Source organism: Ciconia boyciana, chromosome 21 (genome assembly GCF_034638445.1).
Source record: "Ciconia boyciana chromosome 21, ASM3463844v1, whole genome shotgun sequence".
NCBI lineage: Eukaryota > Metazoa > Chordata > Aves > Ciconiiformes > Ciconiidae > Ciconia > Ciconia boyciana.
Window position 1 is genome coordinate 1,527,790 of NC_132954.1, and position 24,501 is coordinate 1,552,290.

The 24,501-nt window shown below is 43.7% G+C and overlaps 1 protein-coding gene across 8 annotated transcripts in view; it reads right to left on the bottom strand.

The window, feature by feature from the left end:
• Window positions 1–24,501, bottom strand: part of HIVEP3 (HIVEP zinc finger 3) — a 276,233-nt gene that overhangs the window by 85,109 nt on the left and 166,623 nt on the right. For 7 of the 8 annotated variants that reach the window (XM_072885469.1, XM_072885465.1, XM_072885467.1 and 4 more), the window contains one exon: window positions 17,343–17,437. The exons of the other annotated variant lie outside the window; for it this stretch is intronic. The gene's annotated coding sequence lies outside the window, so the exon portion shown is untranslated. The remainder of the gene's footprint in view (window positions 1–17,342; window positions 17,438–24,501) is intronic. 8 annotated transcript variants of the gene reach the window in all.

Sequence of the window (24,501 nt, forward strand, 5' to 3'; positions counted from 1 at the left end):
CCTGCAGCTATGTAAATGAGATGGTCAGTTAATCAGTACAGTACTGAATGACAGAAAAGAGGCAGCAGCAGCAAGGAAGTCATGACTGTGTGTAATAACAAATTTAATTCCCGTTTCTTGCAGAGCATTCTCCAGTGTTTTATACACACAGATTTTACCACCCATGTTTTAGACCCCACACCAGACTATGTAACTCCTATATGGTTTTGCTTCATAAGACAGAGAAAAGCTCTGCAAAAAGGTTGCAACTGTGCCGTTTTCAGATTGGAGCTAGGAGTAACTCGTTTAGCCTTCCTCAGCTCTCCACAGCAGGGGTAACGCCAGGCACAAGCCTGCATGTCCTAGCTTCTTGCATGATGCTCACCAGCTGAATTAATATAATTTCCTTTCCAGTTTATTTTGCATTTCATGGGCTTCCTGAGAGTAGTATTCCCCTCAGACTTCACTAAAGAAAAAAAATTATAAAGAAAAAAAGGAAAAAGCAACAAGTGTCATGGGCTTGTTAGCTGTATTGTTTAACTCAGCCTCTGGTTTTTCTGACAGTTGGTTACTGCGGGAGTTGAAGCCATTCCACAATAAGGAAAATGAGAAATTTTGGTGTATTTCATAAATATAAGAAGAGAGGGCTGCTTGTGGCTGATTGCAGAAGTGACCAGAAACGAAGGACTGACGGAGTGTTCAGGCAGCGAGGCGCTGCCTTGACCAAGTGTGAGTATGTGAGCATGAAAACTCATCCTTCTGCCATGGTCCAGACAAGTTTACCCTAAGTATGTACTTGCAGGACACAGACAGGTCAGTGATGTTGCCTGCAGGGCACAGCAGGTTTGTAGGACTGAACATAACCAAATGAGGAATTTGAAGACAATAAAAACAATAAAAAGAAACTTTTAACATGCAAATTCCATCTCTGCTCCTTGATAATTTTACTCTACGAGCTATTACACAAACTGCTTTTTGTCTCATTAACAATAAAGCAGAAGCAATTAAGCAAAATGCAATAAAACTTTAGCAAAATAAAATTAAAACAGACTCCAAGATTATTGTATAACTTCACTAAAATGACAAAGTGATCTTTCAAGCTGACATCACAAAAAGCTTCCAGTTTGCTTTGAATACAGAAGCGAGAAGAAGAAATGCTACAGAAAACGTCTCTATACAAACAGCATCTCTCACTGGGAGCGGAGGTTGCCGGTGGCTGTGAGCTGCATTATCATTTATCCCTGTGCAGAACTACAGTCCAAGCCCACAATAAGGCTCCCTCTCTTTATACAGGCATAGCAAAATGGGGCAATGAAGCATCCGCTCCTGAATACATTTGCACCTTTGTGTATATCTACATACACATCAAACTATGCAACAACGCACAACACTCAAGCAACTCATTGCTTTAATTAACAAAACAGAAATAACTGCTAAGGTTTCATCAGTTTTGGTTCGCCATCCTTTCAATGCCGTCACACACGTACACCCAGACCGATGCCCTGTTCTCCAATGACGTAAATATTTTTTCCTGATGAATTCATTAGTGCAAGATTACATAGGAGTTTCAGTTTTCTGCCCTTCAGATACACATCAGGTCTGAAAAACCAGGTATTCTTTAAGCAACATGTTCACGAGACAGTAGAACTGGGCTGCAAACAGTGCCTTGTAAATGCACTGTCCCCCAGCCCGCAGCCTGCAAGGTGAGCAGCTCAGAGGCGGCAAACAGAAACCCTGATCTAACACCTGAAGACAACATGATGGTCTGCCTCGTGATCCAGCCACCTTCACCCACTCTCACTGCACACGCATTTCCAAGGCCCTGCAGACAGAAGGGCATCTTTCCGCTGGTTTCTGTAATCCATTGCATTTAGCAGATGAAGATGCTCCAACAGCCGCTACTGGCTGACACATGGGAAACAAACCAGAAAACAGCCGAGCTGGAAGCAGGAGCAGCTACTCCCCCAGCCAAGGCTCTGCAATTCGCAGATGTAGCCTCTCGCATCCTGTCTGGATGGCACAGAGGGGGACCTCTGCCATCATTCACCAATGGGTGGCAGCTTCATTTCTGTAATATATTACTGACAGCCCAACTCCGGTGTTCCTACTGTTGGTTTTTTTTTTTCCTTTTAATGTTTTCTGGTTTATACTTTAAAAGAAAATCATTAGATATCGATGGGTTTTTGTCATTTCCCTCTCTGAGAAAACTAAGTAAATTTACAGGGTTTTAGCAAACTCGGAACGCGCCAAGTGCTGCATCCTTCCAGAGTTTAAATGCCAGTCACTGGTAAAGGTGAGAGGCGTTTGAAAGACAGCCAGGAAAATCTGGAGTATCACATCCGACATGTACAATACTGAAATAAGCCAAAAGCATGCAGGCCACAACCTCCAGAGCTCCTCGCAGAGACGACTGACTGGCCTGCTCACCACAGCATTCCCCCACAGCTTCAGCAAAACTATCACATGCTCAGCAGGAAGTTTCCACAGAAAACATGAAAACCTTTGCCCTCTCAGCTTGCTCACTTTTTTTCTCCCCCCTCAAGCAAAGAAGAGAGGGATCAAGGCTGATAAAGTACCCCTGACATGAAGCTTGCCATTGCTCTGGCTTTAGAAAACATGGTGCTGACACAGGACCAAAGCTGAGGTGCTCGTTGCTGAATCAGTCCTGCAGCCCTGCCTTGCTAAGCCATGGTCCCAGGGAGCTGCAAGCGCAGAAGGGAGGAGACAGGAGGAAAGCACTGATCATACATGAAGGGAGCAGAAAGAAGTCACTTTTGCCCAATAAACTGCAATATCAAGGCATGTGGGAATGGACCTATCTGTCCTTAAGTCTAGCCCCCTCCCCTCAGAAAAACACAAACACCAAAACCACCATAAAATAGAGCAAATGCACAACTACACTGTGCACCCGCATGAAGTTCCTGGCAATAGGAAGCAGACAGCAGCGGGCAACCTCCCCTGGCTGCCCAGCTTCAGTAAAGGTTGTGTGCTGCTGCCTCCAGCAAAAGGATTGAGTTATAACCCAGTGAGCACAACAGCCAGGCAGAGCCAAAGGATCTGAGTTTTGCATTGCGGGGTCTTGCTACAACTTTCATAACTCTGGTAGGAGTTCCGTCGGAACAGACCCATTTCTCATGTCACCCAGACGTCGTGCTACTTCCATGCTACCCAGGGTGAGTTACTCGGTCTGCATAACTGCAGTTTGCCCAGAGGCTCAGAGACAGAAGAAAGCAGCCACCTTCTCCACACAGCAAAAAGCAAGCTTAGATTTTTTGCCTTGCTTCCCCAGATCACGGCATGCCAGGTAGGTAATCCCTGTTGCTGCAAAACGTTTGCATCACTTCAGGTCATGACCCCACCAGATCTCACTGGCTACATCAGGATCTGGAAGACGTTGGTATTTTGCTAGGAGGTCTGCAGGGAAATCCAGGTGAGATTCAGCAGACGGCTGCCCTACCCACAAGGAGCAGCTACATCAGTGCCCCCAGGCTGGGAGGTTGATGGAAGTTTGTGATTGAAATCTGAGGACCAATCATTAAAGATCCCATAAGTCCTTCTGGGCAACCACAGCCTGAAATTCCCACACTGTTAGCCAGGAGGTTTTTCTTTCCTTGCTGCCCTGCAGTACTGTGCACAGTTGCTGCATGCTCTCACCCGGCTGCCCTCTCCCCATGCACAGTATTCCAGCATTGGAAGCAATGCATTGAGTTAACCAAGTTCCTAAGTGCTCTAATATCCAGTAAGAATACTATAGAAATACAAATACATGATTAATTCTCTGAATTAGGATGATGTAAAATCAGGATGTAGATGGGGGAATTACTGCATCTGTCTGCAGCCCCTGACAAGAAAAAGAAAAAAAATAGTCGGTAGAGAGCTCTTCCAAAGTAGCGTGTTACTTTCTGAACACAGCATCAATACACAACCCTGTATTATGCCAGTCTGTATCTTATTTAACCAAACACAAGGAGGAGATGCTGAAAGATTTCTGTTTAAGTGACAGTGAAAAAAACCCTGGAATCTCAGTGGAAATAATTCAACAAGGAAACTTCCCCCACAGATTCAGGACCAAAGACAATGGGGTTTTTCCTATCCTCAATGAAAAGAAGGCCAGAAAGAGAAGAAAATGGTCCTTTTATTCCCTACAGGCAAAAACAGAGCTTCTGATCCTATCCCCAGGCTGGCAACCTCCTATTTACAGAAACAGTCTTGACTTGTTGGGAATATACATTGAAATTCATGTATATTTTGTCACATAACAGAAATGGTGAAAAAAAAAAAAATAGAAATCCACTGAGCAAGTGCCTGCCTGTCCCCAATGCCACCCTCATCTTGAAAAGCTTCCTTGATAAAGACTTTGCTGTGTTTTCATTATGTGGCAGAGGAATTGGTAGAAGATTCAGTTTAATTAACATAACTTTTCTCAAGATAAATATTTTCTCAGACAACGCGGAGCTGTGAAATGCCGTGCATTGGCAACTGGGCAGATGGAAGAAGATCTACCAACGAACTCGGAACCAGCTGCAATAGATGGTGCAGCTCATTCAATTTCTCCTCCCCAGCAACGTGCCTCAAACCTCACTTCGAAAGGATAATATATATACTGCAGATGCCTGTGCACACACACATACATATATGTACATTAGTGATTCCAAATTAGAGGCTGCGCAGCTCTTTGCAAACAGCTACTAAGGGTGTGAAGACACGTCAGCACTGGAAGACCCTGGTGTTCCTCACACCAATGGCATGGAGGTTCAGAGGGAAATGTCACGTTTTAGAGCTCTCATACTGCCAGTAAAGGCCAAGCCAAGTCACAAAAAGCAGAAATAATTTTAAATCAAGATATACATTTGTTTAACAGGAAAGAAAGAAAAAACATGACTGAGTTTGGAGGGAATGTTGTTAGCTTTGTAGGAAGAAAAGAATCAAGTCTGGACAGCGTTTGCTTCCTTGTCATCACAAGCTCTACAAAACTCCCTTGTATGCACATACAAAAATACACCTTATGCCAGTGAAACGGAGCGGCATTTAATGAGAACCAGAATGTGTTTTGGTTAATTTCCAGGTGATTGGCCTCTTATTAACAGATACTTCTTGTAGATGAATGCAAATATTTACGTAGGGACCCCATCAGCTCTGTGTCCATCTATTCCTGTTTTTCCCCTCATAAACTTGTTCCTCAGGAATCCACAGCACCAGCACTCACTGGGGGAATGCAAGAAAACCAAGAGCAGGATTTTCCATGTCTTCACCACCCCAGACAGGATCTCCTCCGCACCAGAGAGTCTCCACTCTTTTAGATCCGATTGGATTAAAGTATCAATTAAAAATTCCCCATCCCTGACTCCTACACAGGGACGCAGCTAGATCAAATACTCGCTCTAGCATCTGCTGCTTCCAATGGACTGTTGTGGCTCTATTGGAGAGCTGAGGTGGTTTTGGATGGGGAAGCTGCTCTCTACATTGGTGGGACAAATTTACTGAGCATACAGCAATGCGGCAGGACAAAGAACAATTCTGTACCAAAATGAAGACCTGGAGACTTCTGCCTATGCCTGAGATACAACAGGCATTCCTAGTTTTAAAAGCCCATTTAAAAACCAAGAAGCCTGATGCTACCTTGCCCTTTCCTTGCTCTGAGCCTCCAGGCTGCTTCAGATAATGCCACTTCCTTACATTTTCCTTCTCTTTATCTCTGTAAAGGTTTGAGAGCTCCAAACAGGAGCACCTCTCAGGATGCAGACCTGGAGTACAAAGCTGTATGAGTCCATCACAACATCTAGTCTGACAGCTGTAGGTCATGCACGGACTTGGAGCGAAGGATGAGCAGGAAGATCAACCCCAGAAGAATCTGCTCTATGAGGCTTCCAGCCTCGTCCCACTCCCAATCAACTGTGCAAAAACATCTGAACTTCACAGCATGGGAATGGCTTTGGTGATCTTTGTTTGGGGCCACCTGAATATGTCGAAGGAAGAGCTAACGTGTGAGATTTCGCTTTGCTACATCCAGCTGTTTACTTTTGTAAGGCAGTTACTTAGACAATGTGGTATTCATGAGAAGCAACTCCATTTTTGTGACTTTTATTAGTACTTAATGGCCACTGAAATCTGTCTGGTGAAGGTACCTGCAGATGGAGCTGGTGAATTGAGAGGTGACATTGAGAGTCACCATTTTTGTCAAAAGCAGATGGGAAGTTACAGAACTTACCCCAAATCAAAGGGAAAGGGATCTTATGTATGATCTAACTTTCTGGCAATATTTCAGCAGAAACTGTATATGCTACTATATCCACAGACCGGATAAATTATCCTAACATATCAAAGCCATAAGCAAAATGACATCTTAATGTAGATCAGGAGAATGAGACCACTTCAGTGACACAAAGCTCCACTTTCTAATCCTAATAGACTTATGGAATTTGCTTCTAATAGCTAATGAATTAAGAATCAGCCAATTATGTGTACATTTATTATTATGCTTCTAATGAAATAAAGTGTGAGCTTCTGTTTAATTAGAAATGAGCTCACGCTGGTGACCAGAGACACCTGTAAAATATCTTTCAGCACTTCACAACTGAGCTCATCAGGGCTTTGAGTTGGAATGGCATTAAGGAAGTGACATGGAGGTCAAATATTAAACATTTCAAGGCAAACAGATATTTTTCAAAGCCTGGTCCCACATCCCTAGCAAAGACGGTGGGTATATCCATGTGCATAGTCATCCAGGAAATCTGAGATCATATGCCTCCTGCTTAGCACAGGGCTCAACAGAAACTAGTTAGGCTTCAAAAGGTTTATCTGGTAATATTTTTGAAAGAATTGAAATGTCTTTGGCAAGAAAAAATGGACAAAGATTTTCATTAAGACTTCCAACCTGAATTTTTTCTTTAAAAGCAGGTTACCTTTTTCTAAGAAATTAAAATAACAGATCTTAAACCTGCAGAGAACCTAGATCCTGAAATTACTCATGTGCCTCAGCTACTGATCCAAAAAGCTTCCTGCTTTGCAAAGCCTCAGGAGGAAGAATGCTTCAAAAAACATCACCTAAGATGAAATCTCTGATTAAACAGCTAAGAGATCACAAAAACCCCTCATTATTTTAATGCAAGCAAGAAATTATTTGGTCAAAGATCACAACTACACATCTGAACTTTAGATTAAGTGGCTACTTTAAAAAAAAAATCACTTAAAACCATCAAGTCGACATCTGTTGGCAAAATGGATCTTCAGCCAGCATTCATCTCTCCTCCTGACTATGCCATAGCAGCATGAGAAATAACAAGAGAAGTTTATGAGAGTACTGACACTGTAATTTTTGTCCAGGTGCTTTGGTTCGATCTAGTAATCCCCACGTTTGGATTTGCAATGAGCTCTCGTGGCGTATCCCAGAGTAGCAACAATTTTTTGCAACATACCATCTACAAAGGACAGCACTAAACCCCCTCTAACCAGGAACTCTTTATTTAAACGGCTACTGAAAACAAGCCACGACTACCTCCACCTCAACATAAAGACCACTTTGATTATTCGTAGCAAGCTATTTTTGCTGGGTCCACAGCCAGACAACTGCCTGCTAAAACTGCCCTGTACAGAAGCACCAAGTGTTGTAATGAGACTTCTGTCTCTACCTTCTTCTCAATGTGCAAAACAATGTTTGTAGATGAGGCAAGTCTGAAATTGCCTCCAGCCTCTTTAGGAAAGGTTAAGAAAAATATTAAAAAAAAAAAAATAAATCTGTTAAGGGGCCAGCATTCCTGCTTTATGCCTGAGAATTAGCAGGCAAAAAAAAGAATAGCTACAGGCCTTGACAGGAATGGAGCAGACCTTCATTTACTGGTGTAGGTCTGTTTTACGGCTGCTGTCTCTGCAGACACTACTCACTGGCTTTAGGCAGCAGATAGCAGAGGCTGTCTCTTGTCTGCTCAGCAGCTGAACAGGACAGTTATGATGTCAGTACAAGTATAAAACAGTGGGGGACAGGTTCAAAAAAGGTGTTGGACGAGGTTTCTGCATGCCCCTGGACAGACAGCTCCAGTCACAGCTTGTTAAGGAGAGGAACTCAGAGATCTCTTGTTAATGTAACAAACAGCAAGGCCAGATCTGGAGGAAGAGTTCATGTCTTTAAATAGACCAGTTGACATAGTTGGAAACACCCAGGTGTGCTTTCAGCCACACCCGCCCTGTTGCAGGTCAATAATGCTACAACTTTTGCAAGAGCAAGTCATGAAAAGAAATGAGGGCTCTTGTGCCGCCAAGGTGGGAAAATGACGTGCAGTAGGAGGAAAGTCCCCTGCGGCACAGTGTACAAGGGCAGGTAGCTACTAGATATTCTACTTTGCCGCTCACCCCTTGCTCAGCAAGTCAATCTGCAAGATCAGTAATTCTCTCTGCATGTTTCCTTTCAGTTGCAATCACCAACCCTGGGTGCGTGGGGTGTGCCCCACAGCGGGGAGCAGGATGTGGTCCCACACCTCCTGTGCAAACTGGCTCACCGGTGCGCAACATATGGCACCCCAGTCGCAGCCCAGCACCCTGAGGGCTTGGAAACCCTGCAGAAAAACACGGCATGAAGGTTGCTTAGACTTCCCCCCAACTCCCCCACCACTTCGGTAGCTGGCCACAAGCCACCCAGGCGTTTCACTCCTTTAGGTCCAGGCTGCAGCTAGTGAGGAGCACCTCTATGCACGCCTCCCAACACGCTTGCTGTGTCGCCCATGGCTCCTCCATCGTGCAGGGCTGCAGACCAGAAGGTGGTGCTACAAGAATGGTGTAGATGCAACCACCTGACCTGAGCTGGGCTGGAAGATGCTGAATCATCCTTCGGGCTTCACAAAGCCCCACTGCCTACCAGAACTGCTCACCCAAAACCAACAGGGTCTAAAGCTGAAGGAACCCAAGCAATTAATTGGCCATCTGGGTAGGAGCCCTCTTCTGAGGAACTTCAATTTGTGATGTTGGTTTTCTGCTTTGCAAAATTTTCCTCTTTGAGTCTTTTGCATTCATTCATGGACAACAGGATTGTGGGGGAGGAGAGCCGTAAATATGTCCCTGCTCTGGTTGCAGAGAGAGGATGCTTGGGCAGACAAGCAGCAATCTGACCACACATCCATAAAAAGAGAATCATGCCTTTTTTTTTCCCCCTAAAAGTCAGTTTGGAAGATACTGTTCCTTCCCACAGCAAAAGTAAGTGGCATTCTTACAACCAAGCCTGGAGTTTAAGAGAAAGGTCCCAGAAATAAAAAAAAAAAAATCAGCCAAAAAAGAGGGAAGTTCAATTATGGATGCAAAAGTGTTAAATTAAAAATACATGAACTGCATGATAATTGCACAAGAGCTCGTTTGTTTTCACAGTGAGCTTCTGCACAGCTCACAAACCAAATACTATGACCTGCGGGGGCTCCATGGGCTATTCTGTGATGCCAAGTCCTAACAGCCACAAACTGGTGTGCAGTTAGTCCAGCATTTGTCTTGGGAATTCCTATTCTTAGCCCTAGACTGAACAGCAAACAACGTTCACGCTCACACTTATGGGGCACTACAGATAGAGAATTTCGGGAAAACAATTATACGGTAGTCAAGGCCCTTGATTTTTTGGAATAAGCATTTCGAGGAAGATTAAAAGGTTGATTTTAAAAACGTGATGCCACAATCTGACATGGTCTTCAGAGGTCCTCAAATGTTAAGACCAGAAGATAGCATGATAAATTATAAAGCCTGACCTCTTGCTAAACATAGGTTGCAGAATCTCTCAGGCATTTCTGCATCAAGCTCATTACTTGTCCTTGAGCTTCAGTATCTTTTATGAAAATAGAAAACCGTCTTGATTTAAAGACTAGAAATGGTGGTAGAAGAAGCAGCTCTCAGTTAAGATGTTCCAGTGACTGATTTCTTCTCAGCTAAGATTCTGTTCCTTTTTTCTAGGCTTACTTTGTCTAGCTTCATTGCCCAAACCCTGCATCTATAAAATTAAATACTAGAATTTTTACTCTTCGAGGAGAAATACCCTGACTATCACAAGCCAAGATCAGATCTTTGTGGGTCCTTCCTAAAACCAGCCATATATGTCGTAATTCCCCACCTACAATTACTATTTGAGAACTATTTGGGGTAAGAGAAACACATTTTAAATTTTAGACCTTACACAAACCAAAACAGAGAGAATTCTTGGAAACATACTTCTTTTCAATCAGCCTTCTATACATCTTACACAAACTTTCTAGCTGCAACTGGTTCTGCGGTCTGCAGAGGCTGACTGTGACACTGTGGAATGGCTTTTGATGAGCAGCAATGGTCAGGAGCCAGAAACCATCATAATTTTCTCTGGTCATGGAGACCCTACGGTGCTGAAGGTCAAAGGGGGAAAAAAAAGAGCTATTTCTATTCTTCGCAAACTAGTTGACATTCCAGTACCCACATCTGGCTATCCGCCAATGGCAAAATGCATATTATTTTTTCTGTAGCACCAAGACTTTAAAAATGTTATTATTAAATACTGCAAACAAGAAAAAAAAAAGATTATTTTTTTCTTAGCAACTGCAGGGCTTAATAATCACAGAGTACACAGTACCTGAGACTCAAAGTTCAACACAACACAACCATCAGCCCCTGCAGTTTCCCTATTAGCTCGCCAATGCATGGCTTGGGGACTGGGTATGCGGGCTGTTGTTTTTAAAGCTATGTTCCAGTTACTTAAAGCAACAATAAATCTGCAGGGCTATTATAGCAATTTAAAAAGTAAACCTAACAGGGAAGCAAATTTGGTAGCTGTTCCATCTGGCTGGCAGATTGACCGGGGCTGAGCTGCACTCGCTATTTTAGGAGGGACTGGGAGCAAGGTCAGCCATTAAGACCAGCTCTGGAGCTGCTTCCCCCAGCAGCATGGAGGAACTGGTTTACTAGAAGACACTGTATAAATATTTTGCTGAGCTGCAAAAGGAGGAAGCTTCCCCGGCCCCAGGCTGACATGTGTCATGATGAGTTCCCAGGCACAATGCTCAATGAATGCTATTATACGAAAGGGTGTTTATTTCACATTGCAAAGCAGTTGCCAGAACACACAATCACGCGTCTTACCCGATGGCCCTGCAGGCTGCCACGGAGAAACTCCTCTCCGAAAGAGAATGAGACAATTATGTTGGGATTAACTCTTTGGCGGCGGCGGCGGGACTTCCCCCAGTCCCTGCACTGCTTCAACCCCTGACCAAGCAGCACTGGCAGCACAAACATTACCACTGACACCCCCCACATCCTAGTGAGCTAATTAAAACTCTTAATTTCAGTGCAGACAGGTGAGATCAGGGCTCTTCCCACTTCTTCACTGGTTTCATTATCTCGCCAGCTCACTCGCTTTGATGCTCTGCAGATGATCTCGTTCCCTCCACCGCGAGGCAACACAAGGAACAAACTTATTTGAAAGGGCTGCACTGTAGTGCTGGGCAGATCTAATCAACAGTTGAAGGGTTTTTATTTCCCTGGGGTATTTCATTTTCACTCCAATTGTCATTTTCTTAATGAAGACAAATGAAGGAAACACCAGGTTAAAAAGCCTGTATTGTTGCAAGTAAAAACAATACGCCTCCGCTCAGCCTCAGCAAAGGTCCTGCTTTGCACGGTTTTGCCGTGATAACAATTCTGATTTTCTTTAACTGTTTTTGCACTGGCATGACTGCTGTCTTTGAGGCAGCCATTCATGAAATGCACAGGAAATAAGATCAGAATTAGGCCTCATTTGACTCTCTGCTCCTATCCCTACTGCCAGTTCTAAACTTAACGAATCTATTGAGAAGCATGTTTTATCCCAGGATCCCAAGTCCAACACCAGCAAATCCTAGACAGCCTCACAAAAATAGAAATGCATCATTCCTGTATTATGGCTGAAACACAGGATCTTGGAGAAGTGTTGCATGACAAGCCAGTATCAGAGCTGAGCCCAGACGTCCTGTTTTGCCTCCTTTTATCATGATAAGCTTCTCTTTTTTTTTTTTTTTCCATTCTAAAGAACCATGCTGTACACAAGCAATTATATTTTCCTCCCACTTCCCATGCAGCAATCTTTCCCTTGAATTGTGTGGTGGAGCCTCATCACTTCTTCCAGGAGGGCAAGAGGATCACTGTCTACTTCACTGCAATGCGCTGCAGGTTAATGCCACCACAGAAAGCTCTAGGAAGCAAGAGATCTTGAGGGTGCTGTCAAGCTCTGAAAGGCATATTCATATGAGAAGGAGAGGAGGTGGAAGATTACAGACTAGCACCCAATCCTCTGACACTGAGAGGGCTTTGACCTCAAAGAGAACAGGATCAGACTGTGGGTTTATGTACATCATCACACAACCTTTCATTTCTGTGATCTGCTTTCCTGTTGTTTAGCAGTGAGACATGCACATCTCCACACGGCCAGGACTTTTTGGCCATCTGTGGTACACAAGGATACCAGTACAGTCATCGTTTTAAGTAATTAACTCTCCTCTGTCTTCCCATGAAGTATTAATGTTCTGTAATACATTTGCACCACAGCAGAGGTCCGGAAGAGAAGAAAAGTCATTTTTGCCACTTCTGTGCGACAGGCTCTTCTCTTGTGCACACCAAGTTTGGTACAACGTCACCCTGAAACACGACTGGGCATCTCAGGTGCAAACAGGTCTTCTTCAACTTGTGTTTCGCTTTGCTGAGGTGCACCAGAGAGAGGACAGGACACGCTGGTTCTTGCAAGAGGAAGGAGCCAAGTACAACCTGGCTTCTAGCAGGGAGCTTGTTAGCGCTGGACACATTGCTGGCAGCACAAGAGCAAGTTTTCTGGGTGGAGTAAAGGCGACCTTACGTCTTCCACAATCCTAGATCGTTCATGTGAACACCCTACAGGAAGCAGCACTTTCTCTTTTATCCCCTGAAGCTGTTAGGCCCACGGTGGCAAATCCATGGCCATTGGGTCACCTGCTGTTTACGAGACCTGCTGACATGAACCACGACCAGACACAGCCAAGCCTACTGCTGCTCTGCTCCAAATCTACAGGAAAAGCAAATGATGGCATTGCCTTCAGCGTGGCAATTATGTGTTCAGTATTGCTGTCCCAAAGCTGGTAGTCTGGAGACCACAGTTCTCGAGGTATTTGGCCTTTCAAAGACACTTGACTTCAAGACAACAACCTTGAGACATTGGACAAGAGGCCAAAGGTTTTCTTTGTGAGCTGCTCACATGGTTGGCTGTGCAAGGGTGACCATGAAGTAGCTCAGCAAAGAAGATTTGTTCTTCTTAATGTTAAAAAGAACAAATCTGTCCCACGTGCTGGGAGCTACAGCAAGGAAGCTGTTCTCCTCAAGATGCTGAAATATGCAGTGACAGTGTGGGAAGGCAGAGTCATCTTCTGCTCTCTAGATACTTCTGCAATGCTTGCCTCCACCTCACCCAATATCTCTGGCTCTTGTACTTCTTCCCTGTAGCTTTGAGCACGTGCAACAAGTTTTAAATTTCCACCTTATTTCCCAGAGGAACCATCTCTTTCCTCATTACTTCTCTTAGCCATTATTTCTCATTCGATCTGACAATGCCATCAACTCTCCAAAGCACTGCAGGACACTGTCCACATACAGAGTGTGTTGTATTAGCTACCAGGCACCTCCAGGAGAAAGAGCTTGTCCAGTGTTTAACACGACACTTCAGCCTTAGGGGAAAAGCCAGCAACCGTAGAGCTAATCGGAAAAGTCCTCACGGCTGCGTAGACCTTCATGTACGATCAGCAACTCACCTACGTTGTTTCACCCCAGGGTAAAACTAGTAAAGCTCATCATCTTTCTATGAATCATCCTAAGAAAACAGCCCCAATTAAAATGTAAAACATTGCTGCCACAACACCAACTTGTGCAGGAATTTATTTTTAGAAGCAGCTTAAAATAGAGTGTGTGTTACCTTGTTAAAAAACATCGCCTCTCTATTTTGGTAAAGGATGACATAAAAGCAGTGATACGCACTCCTGTGCAGAGAGGCACTTCACACCCTGCACCAGAACTTCTGCATGCCACCAAGCTGAGAGAAAACACTGAAAAAGAAGGAGAGGAGGAAGTCCAAAATTGGTCTTAACACCTCACTGCCAACGTAATAAGATGCCAGGGCTTAAAGAGAGGAATGTAAAGGGATGAGACAAAGAAGATTTTGGAAATAACAGCATACTTCCCACTAAAAAGTGAAAAGAAAAACCTGCGTGTAAGCTTGGGGAAGGGTTTGGTTTCTGACAGCCAACCCTGGGTCTGAAACGGACCCTGATGCAATGTGGACTCTTGATTTGAAACGCCATTGCCACTGTGAAACCAGGCCTTGATGCAAAGACTTGAGGATGTATCCTGATCTGGCACATCCAGTACACCCTTCTGCACCAGTAAAGTAATGGAAAACTAAAGGAGAACAGCCCTTGGCAGCAGTGTGCATCCCTGCACACATGCACCCCCAGCACCAACACCGTGGGATGCCCTTTGCCCGAAATAGGCTCCAGATGACTCCTGACACAAGGACTTGAGAGGACATCACATCCTCAGGTGTCCACCAAAAACCATTGCGGATAATAAAATCTCTGCCAAGAGCAAATACTTCTCCACAGGCCGTGCTGTGTCCACTCTGCACTTCCTTGTGCTCTTTGCCCTTTTGTGAAAGCACACAGGAAAATTCGTCAGTGAGGACACTGTTGAATCCTAGCAAGATCAAATGCGCAGGATACACCTCAAAAACACCAGAGGTTCATGGCTGTGAAACCAAGTAAGAAAGGAAAAGCTGAATCAAAACAAAAGGGAAAACAGTAGCCACATGAGATTTGAAAGTGATGAGGAGGAGACTCTGCAGAGAAGCCTCTGCCAGAGAAGCCTCAGCTGCTGCTTGTGGCTCCACAACATCAAACCTTCCCATTTAACTGATGAAGATGTAGAGTAATGGTCATAGCATCCACACAGCTACTTTCACAGGGAAAATCTTCTGGTCTTTCAGGCTTGTAAAACTCAAAGTCATCTTAGTATTTTGATTGAAGCTTTCCAAGGAATAAATATGAAATGAGAATAGAGGGATGAATATGATGGAAAATTACCTCATTTGACAGATACTGTTCTGCAACCTTCACTATGTGCAGATACATATGGGCAAGCACATATGCAATGCTATACAGTTTTGTTTTGTGAAAATCTGAACAGCTTTTCAGAAATGGAAAACAGTAAGAGAAAGAAGCAGTAAAAAAAGTGATGGGAAAAGTCAGTGGCATATGCAAGTGAGAAAAGATACAACTTTTGGCAAGACACACAAGTGGAAAATTACAGAAGGATTGCTCCAGAGGGAAAAAGCCACGTGTGGGATGGGGCAAGGATGCTACGCAGACAGGGGTTTTGGCCATACCAGAAGATCAAGAGCAGAACTAGGCTGCTGCCAGAGGGGAGATTTGGTACAATTCTCAAAAAAGAAGCTGTAAGAAGAGAAGAAACATGGTTGAAGACATTAGCACAGGGGTAGCTGGGCCACCTACAGACGGGCAATATGGGAAAGGTGTCAGGAGATGGATTTACTGACAACAAAAGATGCAAGAGGAGATGAAGAACTAATGGCTGGCTCTAAATGCTGGATGCAATATAATTCTCTCTAAAAGCCTGACCAGCCAGAGATTTAGACATTGCACCATGTGAAACAAGTCAAAAATACTACTAAAACTCATAAAGGTTTTAAACAAAACTCCTTAGACGTGTTTTTGTTTCACATAAATAAAAGCCAGACAGCTAAATTAATCCTAATTAATCTGATTAGGATTATTGCAGTGGTAAGAATCGTTTACTGGTACCGTAAGCTTTTTTCCCCTCTCTCCAAAAAGAATTCCCTTTGTGCACCTGCTTTTAACACCACCATACTAGACAGCACATCCAAATATAATTCCATTATGGTTGGGAGAGATTTCATCCACTCAGTGAAATGCAATGAATAAATACAAAATCATTCACATTATGTACTCTCTACAGGGATATTTAAGGCTTTTTCCCCCAAAGTAAATCAGGTTTATGTAGTTAAAGTCCTTGAAAATATCAAATTGCAAGTCTTTTTTCACAGAACTTCATTTCTTCTCAAATTCTTGTAACTTTGGGAAAGACATACAGGTCACAGAGGAGGGGACAAGAATCAGCATTTCTCATCTGGGCTCACTCTATGAGCCTAACACGATACTGGCCTCCTGTGCCTCCGTTTCCCCCTTTGCAACACAACATGGGAATAGTATTTCTGGCCCTGTGACACAGGTGCTGGAAATCCTAATTCACTATCACATCTATGAAGTCTGAGGTGAAAGGCAAGTAGAAATTCCTGTTTAAGCTTAAATTTCCAGAAACAGCAGATGTTACAGAGAAGACAAGGTTTGAAACCAAAAGCTATTCTGACAAACACATACACATTTAGGTGCAGCTAACAACAAAACCCAGCTTTATGCTCCTTCTGAGAGAGAAAGAAGAAACCAATTCTCTTCTGAGTTCATTTGCAACTGATTACCTTTGGGGTCCGTCCACCGTTTTTGTTTTCATTTTTTATTTGTTAAACACCAACAGTTACAGGGACATAAACAGTGGCAGTCCACTGTATTTTTGGTCTCTGTGGGCAGCATCTAGCTCTGCCCCTTTGCATTATAAATATAAGCTTGGTCTATAAAGCTTCATTTATTTCCCCATGGAATTCATAAATCCTGGAATACTACACCCTTTGCCATCTCCACCAAAATGAACCTATGTGATAGTTCACTGATACAGAAACACAGCGTTTGAGCCCGAGGGCAAAAATCCAAGCAAAGGACATAGACCACCTACTCAGACACATACCCCCAGCAGGTCCAACACATCCCCACCATCGCCCACAACTGCCTCCTCAGTTTGTAAGTCATGAAACAAACTGTGTTTGCTTTCCTTCCCTCTGGGTCCCAGCCCCAAACACTTTAATAAACAGGTATTTGCAAAAGGGCAAGCTACAAGGTGTGAATGGAAGGTGGATTTTCCATTGAGAACAAAGGAAAAAAGAAAACTGACAAATATGTGGGGGGAAAGCTGACTTGCTGATACTCCAAGAAAGCATAGCTCTACGGTCTTGGTATGATATGGCACCGATATGGCAAAAAACTTATTTCTCGTTAGAAATCTTCAAAGGGACTGATTAAATCTCCTGCTTTGGGATACAAATCTCATCATCCCAGGGAGTTGCACTGCCTTTTGTACCTTTTGCAAGGTGCATGCAGCACTGCAGGATGCTGCCACAGTGTGCAGTGCCAACGGGAAAGACGTATCGAGTGGGTGTCCAAGGTGTCCTAGCTCTAGCACAATTTGGTATCTTTATAAATGATTTGAATGATGGAACACAGTATGCTTACTAAAATTGCTGCTGATACCAGGCTGGGACAGGCTGCAAGTACTTCAGAGGCCAGGATTAGGATTCAAAATGATCTTGATAAATTGTAGAAATGGTCTGGAAAAAAAAAGAAAAAGAAAAAGACAATTCAGGAATGATGGGTGAACAGTGCTAAGACAGGAATAGTCAATGACACAGTCACAAGGGAAATACATATCAGCTCACAAAGGTTATTTTTTTGGAAAATGATCTCAGGATTACCATAAATCACAGACTGAACAGGAGCTGAACACAGTCATGTTACTGCAATAAAACCGAACATCACACTGTGATACGTAGAGAGGTGTAGTGTTCACCAGATACACAAAGGGAACTTTTCATTTATGTAGCACTACTGAAGTTCTGATATTGGACACTGCATTTCAATAAAGTTGTAGAGAAAGTCCCAACGAAGACAGCAAGAATGATCAGAGATCGAGAAAGCACAGACTGGAAAACTAGTGAAAAAAAATCACATTCATCTGGACTAAAGAGTAAAGATGACAGGGAGGCATCATAATGGTCTTCAAACACCTCAAGAGGGCCACAACAGAAAGGAATAAACTATCTTCTTGGCTTGTCAAGAGTAGCACAAGATGTCATAGTCTTAAATTGCACCAAGGAACACAGGTTAGACACCAGGAAGAGTTTCCTGACTAAGGGGAGAAAAGCACTGAGATAGAAATTCAAGGACAGCTGTGGGCTCTCCAACATTTGGATCAGAGAAGTTAAGGCACTGTTCATCAGGAAGAGGCGGCTCTACCTTGAAGTCTTAATTTTCTTTGTTTCAAAGGGTAAAAAACCTTAGGAAGCAACCCAGTGACTGCCCAACTGAACCTATATAACCCAACATTTAATTGATTAACTACGTTATGACAGTTGAGGCCATGGCCCCATCCACCACATGATCCACACAGGCAGCCCATCTTCCCCAACTGCTGCCTATCTACACAGATAAGGTAGGGGAAAGAAATATTATTATGTCAATATTGTAGAGAAGAAACAGAGACTTGAAGAGACCAAGTCATGTGCCAATGTCATACAGAGGATCTGCCACAATAAAAGAAGAGCCCTGTCCTGTGGCGTAATCTCAAAATGACCCTTCTACTTAGGGAAATATTAAAGTATATTCAGTAGAGGTGTCGCTCAAATATTTGCAAATGCCCTGCTTGTGGCAGTACATAATAGGATCTTAAAACAGTTTTATTTTTGAATGAATCTGCCTTCTCACATGGCATGCAAAATATTCATTCGCAGGTGAAAGACTGCAGCATAAATGCTCAGAGCACTAATTTCTCATTAGAAATAACCTGCACAGAATAACGATGGGGCTGGAGGGCAGGAGTTCGATGGCTGATGAGTGAAAGCAAATATTTTTAGCAATTTTCATTGAGTGCAAAAATAGATTTATAATAAGCCGCTCTCCCAGTCTGGCAGGTTGCTGACAGCCGCAGCAGAGGCTGCAACAGGCACCTCACCTAGGCTGGCAAAGGGTCTCACAGCTTCCTTCGAGTGGCAGGGGGACAGTTTGGTCCAGCCCCGCCACCAAGCCACAAAATCTTCCCTCTGCACACCCAGTGAACAGGCAGTCTCTGGTCTGTGCAGAGATCTTCACCAATGATCGCAAGAGACCAAAAGGGACTCATTGAAGCCACTGCTACCCCCCAGCATTATCAAGCCCTCGCTGCCACCTGGCTGTAGATAAGCTAGGAAAATTCAGTGCCAGAACAGGCATTACAGATGCTTTTAACAGAAGTGAATTTTCATCTTAATAGGAATGTTAAAAAAACCCAAACAATAAAATAAAGAGAGCATTTCAGAAGCACAGAGTGATGCTAGCCAGTGCAAAACTGCCCTGGCTTTAGCAGAGTATTACTGTCGCGTCACTCCTCTACTGCTGAGGCTTCTCCAGGGCATCTCTAATCACAAAGAGCAGCTGAAATGCCAATGGGAATAAATGCTGGCCTTGCCACCTTGCTGATGCATAAACATCTAAACAGATTTCCTTTCACACCGTCTTTGACAAGCTGACGCTCCAACCTTTATCCCAATTTAGTTCGGGAGCATCCTATGGAATAGCAGGCAGACTTCTACTGATAAGCTACATCAGTCTTAACTGTGAGGCATCTGCGCCTTCTGGGTTTTGAACAAAGAATATCAGATTAGAAGGAAAAAGGAAAAAAAGAAAAAAGCAGTAGTCCAGGCACTTGAGATAAAGTAGCTGTTATCACCCTCTCTAACAAGGCTGCATGCTTTCTATCTCCAGGCAATGACTCTGTGAAAACAGTTTGAACACAAGTTAAAAATTCATATCCCAGCCAAGCTGTCCTCACTAAGCCAGAGGAGGGTCAGAGTCCTATGACTTTTCACTACACATTTCTGGAAGGCAGTGGCACTACCAGATACACTGGGCAGCTCACTACTCTGGCCATGCTCTTCAGACAGGGAAGGGCCTTGCTGCTTCTCCTTTCTCGTTGACTAAAAGCTTGCAAAACCATTTAGATGAAAAATATCTATTTCGTGTTGAAAACAACTTTGTAAATCACACAACTAGTCTAGCATGGAGACGTCTGGCAAGTCTCCTTTGCAATGACTCTGAACAGGGCGATAACATACTGTTTAGCTCTGCTCTCTGATGAAGTAGTAGGTTTCTGCAGTGCTGCTGGCAGGATTTCATCCCATCTCCCCCCACCAGTGCTACATCCCAAGCAGATTTGCAGGACAAGATGCAGCCAATTAAATGAGCAACTGAAAGCATCCAGGTCTTGATTCAGCAGCTGAGAACAGGTACTGGCAAAGCCACAGTTCTCAGGAGGTAACACAGCACTGAGGAACTAAATTTCTGTAGTGGCTATTCACCCACTAAGAAGAAAAAAAAATAAAATCCACCATTTATGTGCTATTTCACCCTGCTGACAGGAAAGAGCTGGAAAGGGCCATTGCTTCTGAGCTTAATTACATCCGATGCTTCTAAGGTTGAGGGAAAAGAGTGCTTCATGAGCCAAAACCAAAAAAGTTAATATACAGCAGCAAGAACACAGCATCTTCAAAGCTTTGCCTCCCCACACCCTGAAGTGTGAAATCAGAGATTTTTTTTTTTTTTCTCAGTAATGCTTTTTGCTCATTTCCTGCCTGGCCTCACAGTCTTATAACAATGAATCAGGATTAATTAACATCAATGTCAAGATTAAGATCATGCCTAACCAGGACTTTCTTGTCATCTTCTAGGGAATTAAACTAAAGCCCACATAATGATGGACTAACCACACTGCCAGGTTGGGCTAACTCCCTTCACCCGTGGGGAGCTGGTGCTTTCAGGTGAAACCAGCCTACCACTTAGCACAAATCTCTTGCTTTGGAGAAACTCAGACAATCTCCCCAAGCTGGTTCTTTGTTTTCCATGCACCTCTTCTAAACCCACCATCACCATTTGCTTTCACATTCCCAGGCAGGAAGCAAGAAGCCATGCAGAAGCCTGAAGCTGTGGTCTGAGGTGAACGAGATGCACTTTTAGCATAAGATACTGCAAGCCACAAACAAGTATAAAAAGGAAAAACAAGTCCAGCAGTCTGTGGTGCTCTGAAATCAGCGATTAGCAGCCGAGAAGGAAATTTGTCTGGATTCTCCTCCAAATACACACCTCTGACCTTACCAGGCTCCATATTCTCATAAGTTCACTAACTATCAATTAAACTATGACCTTCCAGGTAGCTTTTTGTAAGACCAAGAAGACCAGAAGGTCTTGTCTTTCTCATCTTCTGGGAATTTGCTCAGCAGGCTACTGCAAGTTCAAACCAAGTGTTTCAGCAAAAAGATGGTATGAAAGAGTGGGATGCAACCCCATTAGTCACCTACCTTTGGGGACAGGACATGCCTCCTCAGACAGGCGGCTCGAACCTCTCCAGCCTGGCAGGGATCCATGAAACTGCCTCTCCAACCCAGACAATGCAGCAGATAGCTGCAGCATCATAAGCATGGTAATGTCTTTACTTGAAGACCCTCAGGAGATCTGCAGCCCCCCCTTCCCAAGTTTTGTATACACACTATAAACACAATGTTCTCAAAAGAAATCTGCTGTCAAGCATGACATAGTGTCTATGGCAGTTTCTACAGCTATTCATTCATCTTTCCCACAGCCATATCTACAGTGTATCAAGAACAACAGAAAAATTATTCATGTGGCACATTTCTGGTGCTCATTGGTTTTATTTTACTTCAGTATGGTATTTTAGAAGTTTTTCAAGATGTTAAAAAGCATGACCTTTGCCTTTAGAAATCATTAAGAGAAGCAAAGAGAGTCCCAGGTATGGGGAAGTGTTAGGCACTTTAATTTTTTGACACTTCTGCAGAGTAAAAGTAGTCTGCCGAACTAAAGGAAGTGCAGTGAGGCTACGAACTGAGATTGAACTAGCAGTTCATGACACTTAAGTTTAGGATGTAATCAGTTATAGAAAAGAGTGTAAAAAAGAAAACAGAATCTCTTTGCAGAACACTAGCCTCCATCTCTGAGCAGAAAGTATCATATAGGCAGTTATTTCAGTAAAAAATAAGATGGACAAACATATGTACTAATTACTCATTAAGCTCAAAATCTTTGCTTAATCTTCCCATGAAATGAAAAATTTCACTTTCCAGCCTCCAAAATGCAAATATCCAGGGTCCTCCCAAGAGCAAGCAACCAGACAGCTCATACCACCCTTCCCACCCCATCACCAGCAAGGGTGGAGATCACACCTCCTGCAGTTCCCTGCAACAGTCTGTGCAGCCATGCTGAGGTCCAAAGCAGAAAACAGAACTTTCTGGGGGTTTTAAGGCTTTAGCAGCTTGATAAAGCTACCCTATGACAAGATGAGCTCTATTTGCCACAGTGTGGTCAGAAGCACATCTCCACATTGCACATGCTGAAATGCCACACTAGTTTCTTCTCACTGGTCAAGAAGCTCCCATATATTAGCAATTTCTATGCTACTACTCACTTGCTTCAACCTTCTCATCTGAAGGACAACACAAAAGTGTAACCTTGAGCACAGCGTCCAAGACTAAGTGTAATTTTTAAATTCCACTCATGTCACAAACCCAATTTGTACAAAGCACAGCTGGGGGTTTTTTGCCTTATGACAGAGAAAAAAAAGTAGCAATTCTCTTCTGTGCACAGAAGTTCTGCTGTACTTTTGCTGGATGACACACCGAAGAACCACAACTGCACAGCCCAAAGGAGACAAACGGCTGATGCAAACGGAAAACAATGCAGCAAAAGGAAGTCATTCTGTAAGGCAATTACTTTGTTCTTTCAGGGGCTTTTTGGGGTATCTTCTTTCCATAGAAAGTTTCCACTACAGTTATTTAAATGAAACTCATGTGTATTTTTGTCCTCAAACCTATAAGGCTGCATAGCAGGAACTCTGCTGAAAATCAGTAAAACAAATATAATTGTGCACAGGTCCAGGTTCTTTGGTCAGAAACATAGAGAAAGCACAAGGAATGCCCAAAACCAATCAGTGAGTCATTTTCTTAAACTAAAACCTGGAAAGACCTCAAGATATCATTTAGCAAAGCCACTGGAGATGGATTAGGGGGCACACAACTGTCTGCAAGAACATGAAAACTGAGAGTCCAAAGGTACCTGCACAGCCATATACATCTTCATGGGATGGGGCAAAACAGGGAAAGGGAAGAGTTGAATGAACATTAGGAAATACCTCCATCCACAGTCATCCCATCACTTGAAACATCTCAAGGCTGGACAAACATCCTCACACTATCGCATTGAAAACGCTCCTTTCCAGGATGCGGATTTTCAACGTCATCATCTCCATCTGGGGCTCCAGCGGACTCAGACATGGGGGAAAACAATGCCATGCAAGAGGAGTGCAGCCTGGGTCAGAGCTTCAAACCTGAGCCTGAGCCTCCAAGTGATTTTGGGACGTCTGTGCTAGTCTCCAGTGTGCTGCCGGCCTTCCCCCAAGCGTGCAGATGGCTGAATATTAAAGCAGCTTTTGCTTCCTGGCACTGTGCAGCAATGCAGTGGCACGAACACAGCATATAAAAGACCATTTCTGCAGAAGATTTACAATCTGCCTTTAAACCCTCTAAAGGGGTTAAATAACGTGGTGAGCACAGGTTTCTTGTGGAAAAATGACTCACAGGAAGGATGGCAACAATGCACTGCTATAAAATATTAAACATAATAGGTCTCTCTGCCCTGGACTGAAAGAATAAAAAACAAGGTAAGTGGACCTGTGTTTTTCTCCTGGTTCTCAAAGTCACTAATGGCCCTCTGGGCCTATGAACAGATGTCAACAGCATACTGCAGGTACCACAATTTACTCGCTGCAAATTATTGCCCGGCATTTAATTAAAATTTTATTGTGGCGATTCCCATCAGCTCTCTCCACAGCACCAAATGGAATGGACTGAAAAGTGGATCCTTCGGAGCAAATGAGCCCAGTTCATCAATAAAATACTGTAGCTCTGAAAGGGGAAAAGAAAGTGTGTGGTAAGAGGTTTGGTTATCTCATGTTTTTTCCCTGTGCGGGGCCCCCACAGTGCTGTTCCCGGCACTGACGCCTGATCTGAACCCACCTGAAGTGGGCTGTGGGACAAGTCCAGCACATGGATCATGTTTTTCTGCTTGCACTCATCGGGGATCATGCAGCATCCCTTACGAGCAGAGGATGGAAGAACCGGACTCAACAGTTCACTTGTCCAGCTTGGGAGGAAAGCACTTTTACTACAAAAAGCTCCTTATTCGCCGTTTCATTTCCCACATCACAGACCTTTTAAGAACAATCCCAACCTGGTGGGAGGATCTGTCCACCTAATGTAGACTCCTCAATGATTTGTGCTTTTTTTGCCCTAAAATGATGAATGACCATTCTTGCTCCCATTATAGCAGTGGGAGGCATCAGGGAGCTGGAGGGACAGATGTACCTCATGCTTTCAGTGGATGAAGCAGAGGGACCACGTCTGCTTGGTTCTAGACTGCTGCTCTGTGCACTCCACCATGCCCAGATCTTGCATAGTTTCAGCTGGGGGCTGGACGGAAGCACAAGATCACCTTTTCTCCTGTCCTGCATATTTTTCTGGTGGCTTCTATAAAAGCCAGTAACTCCAAGCACAAGTGTAGGAGACTTGGCAGCTCT